Source organism: Camelina sativa, chromosome 10, assembly GCF_000633955.1.
Source record: "Camelina sativa cultivar DH55 chromosome 10, Cs, whole genome shotgun sequence".
Lineage (NCBI taxonomy): Eukaryota > Viridiplantae > Streptophyta > Magnoliopsida > Brassicales > Brassicaceae > Camelina > Camelina sativa.
In genome coordinates, this window is record NC_025694.1 from 1269175 (window position 1) to 1276813 (window position 7639).

At 36.2% G+C, this 7639-nt stretch overlaps 3 long non-coding RNA genes across 10 annotated transcripts; all 3 read left to right on the top strand.

Annotated features, from left to right (window-relative positions):
* LOC104716371 lies at positions 50-5159 on the top strand. Of its 8 annotated transcripts, XR_002033693.1 has the most exons (18): positions 52-231; positions 329-430; positions 492-577; positions 691-755; positions 835-888; positions 1004-1097; positions 1325-1406; positions 1541-1644; positions 1754-1858; positions 1968-2050; positions 2141-2225; positions 2426-2601; positions 2706-2791; positions 2934-3041; positions 3314-3586; positions 3689-3747; positions 4953-5014; positions 5094-5159. It is a non-coding gene; the product is annotated as an uncharacterized LOC104716371 (long non-coding RNA). The 8 variants fall into 8 exon arrangements; XR_002033694.1 differs by having other exon boundaries at positions 50-231; positions 329-577; positions 2426-2606; XR_002033698.1 differs by having other exon boundaries at positions 50-231; positions 329-577; positions 3314-3475.
* Positions 5251-6221, top strand: LOC109126989. Its single transcript, XR_002033699.1, has 5 exons — positions 5251-5300; positions 5416-5483; positions 5581-5707; positions 5856-6006; positions 6116-6221. It is a non-coding gene; the product is annotated as an uncharacterized LOC109126989 (long non-coding RNA).
* Positions 6291-7605, top strand: LOC104716370. Its single transcript, XR_756027.1, has 8 exons — positions 6291-6322; positions 6432-6488; positions 6594-6658; positions 6769-6836; positions 6949-7064; positions 7177-7258; positions 7338-7412; positions 7522-7605. It is a non-coding gene; the product is annotated as an uncharacterized LOC104716370 (long non-coding RNA).

Sequence of the window (7639 nt, forward strand, 5' to 3'; positions counted from 1 at the left end):
TACTTAGTCCCTCTGTTTTTGTAGATTGTGGTGGCATGGTGCACTATATGATTGATCGCTGGTTATATATAGCTTCTGTTATTTCACTTTTGGTTTTCTTTATTGAATTACATGTCATTATTACGTACTTGTCGTTTTTGTTTTGTTTACTTGTCCTTATTGTTTATGTTTTCCTTCTCTTCTGCAGGTCTTCTGTTAATTGGTTGCTTTCCTTCTCAAAAGTATTCAACGGTATGCTAATATATTCTCAGTTTAAAACTGTCTTGGTTTACTATCTCGAATTCTTGTAGTTGTATATAAAAACTTGCCTTTATTTTCTGTTCTTCAGGCATTGAGATTTTCTATGAGAAGTTCGATCCAGATATCATCAAGATCAGGAGAAAGGCCAGAGAGGTGTTGCAGAGGGAAGGATCTTAATGAAATTGTCCAGGTACGTGTCACTTATCGTTGTATTGATATCAATGTCGTGACTAAATGACCTCTTCTCTCAGAGATATATAGAATATGATCAGTCTTAGCACATTGTGAAAGGAATTTCTTTGAACTGCATATTGTGACAAAATCATCTTGGAAACAGGTTACTAACTGGTCTCTGTCCCCTTTTTTTTTTTATGTATCTATCAATCATGCTGCACCTATTTCTAGTATTTGATCATATTCTTATGTTCATTTGATTCTTACCTCTTGGAGGATGCTTTGCTGGTCGGTGATGGTTCTGATGGATCGTTTTCTTCTCTGCCCTACATCTTCTTCAGGTAGTGTTCTTTCTCTTAACCGATTTTTTTCTGTCTTTCTATATAAGTGAAATTAAATACCTTTGTCTCTTTGATGCAGGCAGTCGAGGTACAAGGATTAATGTGTGGGAGGGTTTGAAAAGAGAAACATCAGGTTACTAACTGGTCTCTTGCCCTATATCTCTGTTGGTTTCTCATGTTCCATCGTATTTGTGATAGTGCCCTTTTGCCATGTTATTGAGTTTTTGCTATGTTTTTGAATTTTGCAGGTTAACAGTAATGCCCCTGATCTTTCTAGTGAGCTAGCATCTACGTTTCAAGCAGCGTACCCTGTTGTTCACTTCTATAAGAGAGAAGCATCAGGTAACTATCTGTTACACCTATCTCTGTTGGTTTCTCATGTTACATCTATCTCTGTTGGTTTCTCATGGTGGGTTTTTTTTTTTTTCTGTGAAGTGCTCCCTTCTTTACCTCTGTTCTATTTCTCAAATGACTTACATGTTACAACCACAATTACCTCTGTTATGTGTCTTATTGAGTTTTTCAGATTCTCTTGATGTGTTTTATTGTGTGTTCTCTTGCTTGGATAGGTTTTGGTAATTCTTTTGCCGCCCAAGAGGAGGGTAACCAAGCCATGGCTGCCTATCTCGCTCCCGCTAGGCTATTGACAGGGTAATCACGTTACTCTTGTTCTCTTTAAAACTAGTGACTGAAAATCTGTAAGCTTGTGTCCATAATGATACATTCTTAGCCGTGAAGCATTGTAGTAGTCGTCTGATAACGTTGACAAAATGTGTTTTTTGCAGGTTGAATCTTGATATTATCTTGTTCCAGGTGTTATTTGCCATCTCTGTACATTGGAATGGAGTGTATGCGAACCCACAGTCACAGCTACAAGGTTTCCGACCAGGTAACAAGTTAGAAATGCTGTTGCAAACCATATGAAATTGTTCTCCATCTTTGGCAACATCCCATAGATCTTTATTCATGAGTGTGGTTTTCACTTTTCATTCTAGCAGACAAGAACTCGTAATTCTTCTGTCCATCAAAGACTGCAACAAGTTTAGAAAATTGTAGCTTTATCGCCATCTCAGATCTCTTTTTCTTTTCTGGTTCTAGATATGGTAACTCTTGTTTCCTTGCTCTAAACCCATCTCCTTTCTTTGTTTCTGAATTTTTACTTTGGTTCTGTGTTTTTTTACCTTCTTCTAATTACATCTTAATAATTTTCAGGTTAAAATATGGCATTGGAGACAACGCAGCAGATCACTACTCTCTCTCGGTTCCTAGTTTGCAGAATGCTATCTGTTACTAAGGTTTTTTCAACTTTTGACACCCACAACCTTTTGTACTTAAATGATTCTCACATTAATTGGTTACTAATATCTTGATGATTTTTAATTCAGATCCCAAATCATGAGAGGCTATAAAGATTTCTCTTAATGAGCTTCAGAAGCTTCTTATCGACAACAGTCTTCCTGATGATCATATGTATACCACAACCACTCATCTTCTGTTTTATCATCAATTCAAATTTACTTACTTTCTCGATGGTCTCAGTCTGATTTTGGTAACCAATTATTTGTTTTAAGGTCCTGTGAATTTATCAGATATTTCAGATCTTTGACAGAAACTTTATCTTAACATATGTTCTATGAATTGTGTTTTCTGATGATGATTTCAGTTTGCAGCTTGCTTATGGACCGACGTGGTTATTATATATGGGGAATAGTACATTATTAAATCGTTACAACTGTTGATGCTGGTAAAGGAAAATGTCTTGGGTGGACCAGAACGTGATGGAAGTGTTACAGTTGTGCATCTCCTGGAGGAGACTTTTCAAATCCTGTGACTTCCGCAACCCTTAGTAATGTCGTTCATTGCTACTTCCCTAATCCCTATCTTCCATTATAATTACATGTTAATGTTTACTTGTCCTCTTATTGTTTATGTTTTCCTTTTCTTTTGCAGGTCTTCGGGGTTTTGGACAAAGGTATCCCAGAGAAAACATTTTCCTTCTGTTAATTGGTTGCTTTCCTACTCAAAGGTATTCAACGGTAAGTTTAAAACTGTCTTGGTTTACTATCTCGAATTCTTGTAGTTGTATATAAAAAGTTGCTCTTTTGAATGCGTTTCTTGCAGTCAATTATGATTATTCGATATTTCAACCTTTAACTTTTTGTGACTTCTAATTTGTAGGTTGTTCGCTGGGGACGTCTAGTTTCAGCTCACAGTCAATGCCGTCGCTCTCGTGTGCTTTTGGAGCATTGGATTCCCGTGTGCTTCCAAGGAGCCAATTAGTTCAGCGTAAGTGACAGTCTTTAGATCTTTAGTTTCTTTCATTAGAGAGAGGATAAAGGAAGCATAGCTTTTAGGCATAGAAAGCAAGCATTTTGACAACTAAATCGAAGTTAGATTTGCCTTCTCCTAATGCTCTCATTTGATTTGCTACGGCTTGGATCCTATCAGAATATGCTTTTGACTTTTTCTCCTTATTTTATCTTCAGATTTTCGAACTCTCTTCTTAGAGACTAATTGAAGTTTAACAGTTTTGACTTTTTCATTACCTTGGTACGTAGGATTGCTCAAGATTTTCCAGGCTTGATGTGCTTAAGTTGCAGAGAGGATTTTATCAAAGACGATGTCTGCTACAGCATGCTAAATGAGTTGAAGAGCAGCAATGTCTTTGGTTTTAAAAGCCTTCCAAGTATCTTTTTCTTTTTCTGCTCTAGGAGTTATAGGTTCGGCTTTGTTCTCCATCTTTGACAACATCCCAGTCCCAGAGATCTTTATTCATGAGTGTGGTTTTCATTCTTGCCATCAAACACTGCAACAAGTTGAGATAATTGCAGGTTTATCCCCATTTCTGATCTCTTTTTCTTTTCTTTGGTTCTATCTTTGTTGTAACTCTTGTTCTGACTTCTTACACTTTTTCTTGTTTCTTGCTTTAACAGGCTCCTAGGAGGATCAAGTTGAGCTCTGATACCATGTTGAACTCTTGCCCTATCTTCAGGTATGCTATCACTCACTCTTTACTTTTTCCATTCTTTTCTCTTAGAAATTAAATCGATTTTTGTTAAAACTTGTTTCATTTCATTACATCCATAACCTTAAAAATCTTCTTACACATGTACACATACCTAATAGAGTTCTTACTAACTACACATACACTTGCATACATCTTTTCACCTTAACTCTAGACGTCACTCACACCTAGGATCACTTGGGTTTAGGCTCCAGCAAACTCTCAACAACTCTCCACTGTTCAGAATCAAACCTAGCAACTTCCAACGTTTGTACTTAGCTAACTTAGAGTACATCAAAACTACTTCTACGAATGGGCCACAACAAAACCAACTAAACATTTTCTGTTCGGCCAAAATCACTTCTGTAGGCCCAAACACAGCTAGAACCCTAAAAACCACAAAACATTATTTCTTATGTTGACTTCTTATGTTCACGTTTAGTGAGTCTCTAGCTAGGCTTTAGTGAGTCACTAGGTTTAAGCACCCACTTTAAATACATCCATAAACCATGAACTAGCATTTGAAGAAAGAGGATGAATCTAAGAATACAAACGTTGGTAATGAGAAAACCTTGAATGTTGGTCTTATTTGGAAACTCGAAACATTCAAGGAAAAGATAAATCTATAGAAGCGACCAATTATTACCATTTACCACAACAGAGAATTACTACTGTAGTTAGTAATTTTCAACTACACAAAACAAAATCAATGTTACAAACCTCCCTATACAGAAGAAATATCACGGCATATATTAAACTAAACATTACCCCAGTTAGATGTATATGTCTTTACACATCTTTGCTTGCTGCTCCAGTGGAACTGTAATTCGGCCTAGAGTCACACATACGATTGATTCTCCAGAGTTAAAAAAAATACAAAATGGACTGATGTTATCATCTTTATAGAGAATACCTCTCAGCTTCCGTTGCATCATCATATGGCATCGTTCCTCCTCTCCCTTTCTGCATCTCAATCAGAGCAGAGAAAAAAAAAACAGAGCATATTATAGAGTATAGGTGAAATTTATTAAGAATTAGAATGGTTTGTGTTAACCATATGTTAACCGGTTAAACAAGGGTACCAGAAGCAAGTCTTCACCGATACATGATCGAGTGTACACTACAGTTACTTGCTTGTTTTTTTTTGTAGGGTTTGGTTTCTAACTTGTTGTTCTGTTTTTTTGTTTTTCCAGGTTTGGATGATGTTTAGATCAATCAATGATGGCTTTGATGGAAACGTCTTCACTCTTCAGGGGTTTTGCTCTGTACCTCTTAACACATCTTTTACTTCTTTTATATGTTTTGTACCTTACGTTTCTTTCTTCCTCTTGCAGGTCTTTTGGAAGCAATTTATTGATCTGATCATTACCTTCTTCTCAATGCAGCTGCTACGTCTTCAGGCATTCTCACGGGTTCCTCCTTGCTCTAAATGCATCTCTATTAGCTTCTGAATTTACTAATTACTTTTCGTTTTTGTTTTGTTGTTTAGATTAGTGGAGGAGGATCTTACGATTGATCGGTGATGGCTTTGACTGATCCTGGTCTCTCTCATTCATATTGCTCTTTTAAGGTTTGGTTTCAAAGTTTCTGAACTGAATCTTTTAAGAGTTTTTAGTATGTTCATGTGATTTTTACTTCTTTGTTATGTTATTTCAGGTTTTGGATGATGCTTTTATCGATCATTGATGGCTTTGATGGACGCACTTCTTCTCTGTGCTATATAGGTGATCTTCAGGAGTTTAATTTGTTCTTCCTCTTTACTCGTCTTTTACTTCTTTTTGTTTTGTTTTGTACCTTACGTTTTCTTTCTTCGTTTTGTAGGTATTTTGCAAGCGAGTTATGATCTGTAATCTAAGGATTAGTTGCACGGGATGGTTGTAGCTATGTTTGGCTTGTTTCTGGCATCAATGGTGTTCATATTTTAGTTGTTGGAGTGTCCGGGAATAAGGTATCTGTCTTGCTTCTTTCTCTTCTTTTTTGTTATCCTAAATGTGGAAGGTGACTGTGATGTTTGTAGATTTTTAAGTGATATGTTTCTGTATTTGTAAGGCATTAATTGTATACTAATATCCTATTTTTGATCCTTGTTTATGTAGAGAACCGTACTCTGATTCTCAGATAGATAATGTAATGTCGACAAGGTCGATCAATGAGAATGAAGCAAGCAGAAGGTTGAAATCAGAATAATTCAGTATCCAGTTTGATGGTTCGTGACTTCTTATCCTGATAATTTGGTGATTAGCATTGGTATGACTCCTCCTAATCTAGTCTTTATTAAATCCAGTCTTCACTCTGTTGGCATATATATTCTGTTTTTGCTTGCCCTAATCATTAACTTGGATGTAATGTTTTGCAGGAGCTACTAACAAGTAACAAGCCACAGAAGTTGGATGATGCAGTGCTTAGGAGATTGGTAAGAGCATTTTTGTCACCAGGATTTTCATTTTTATCATATCATTTTTAGTCACTCTGTTTATTATGTTCATGCGACTTTTACCTCTTCGCTCTGTTATTTCAGGTTTTGGATGATNTTCTTATCCTGATAATTTGGTGATTAGCATTGGTATGACTCCTCCTAATCTAGTCTTTATTAAATCCAGTCTTCACTCTGTTGGCATATATATTCTGTTTTTGCTTGCCCTAATCATTAACTTGGATGTAATGTTTTGCAGGAGCTACTAACAAGTAACAAGCCACAGAAGTTGGATGATGCAGTGCTTAGGAGATTGGTAAGAGCATTTTTGTCACCAGGATTTTCATTTTTATCATATCATTTTTAGTCACTCTGTTTATTATGTTCATGCGACTTTTACCTCTTCGCTCTGTTATTTCAGGTTCTGGATGATGCTTTTATCGACAAGTGATGGCTTTGACTGATCGTCCTCAGGCGTTTGTATAGGTTCCTTGCTCTAAACGCATCTCTATTATTTGTTTCTGAATATTCACTTTCTTTATGTTGTTTTTTTCTTCTAGTTACATGTTATTTATTTGTCGTTTTTGTTGTTTCAGGTTTTGGATGATGCTTTTCTCTATCAATATTGATGGCTTTGACTAATCCTCCTCCAGCGTTCTCATGGGTTCCTTGCTCTAAACACATCTCTATTATTTGTTTCTGAATATTCTCTTTGTTTCTGTGGTTTTTTTGTTCTAGCTACATGTTATTTACTTGTTGTTTTTCTGTTGTTTCAGGTTTTGGATGATGATTTTATTAATCAGTGATGGCTTTGACTACTCTTCTTCAGGCGTTCTCATGGGTTCCAATTGGAATGGAGTATACTACTCACAACTATAAGCTTGTGGACCAGGTAACAAGTTAGAAAATGATGTGTGGTATCTTCAAATTATATGGCTTTTCACTTGCTTGTTTCTTTTCTAAGGGTTTGGTTTCTAACTTATTGTTCTGTTTGTTTTTTCCAGGTTTTGGATGATGTTTTATATCAATCAGTGACGGCTTTGATGGAAACGCTCCTTCTCTATGCAACGACTTCACTCTTCAGGGGTTTTGTTCTGTACCTCTTAACACATATTTTACTTCTTTTATATGTTTTGTACCTTACATTTCTTTCTTCCTCTTGCAGGTGTTTTGGAAGCAAATTATTGATCTGATCATTACCTTCTTCTACATGCTGCTACGTCTTCAGGCATTCTCACGGGTTCCTCCTTGCTCTAAACGCATCTCTATTAGCTTCTGAATTTTCAGTTTGGTTTGATGGTGTTCTTTCTAATTACATGTTACTTGTCGTTTTTGTTGTGTTGGTTTAGATTTGTGGAGGAGGATTCTACGATTGTTCGGTGATGGCTTTGACGGATCCTTGTCACTCTCATTCATGTTATTCTTCTAGGGTTAGATTTCTAAACTGAATCCTTCAAGGCTTTTTTA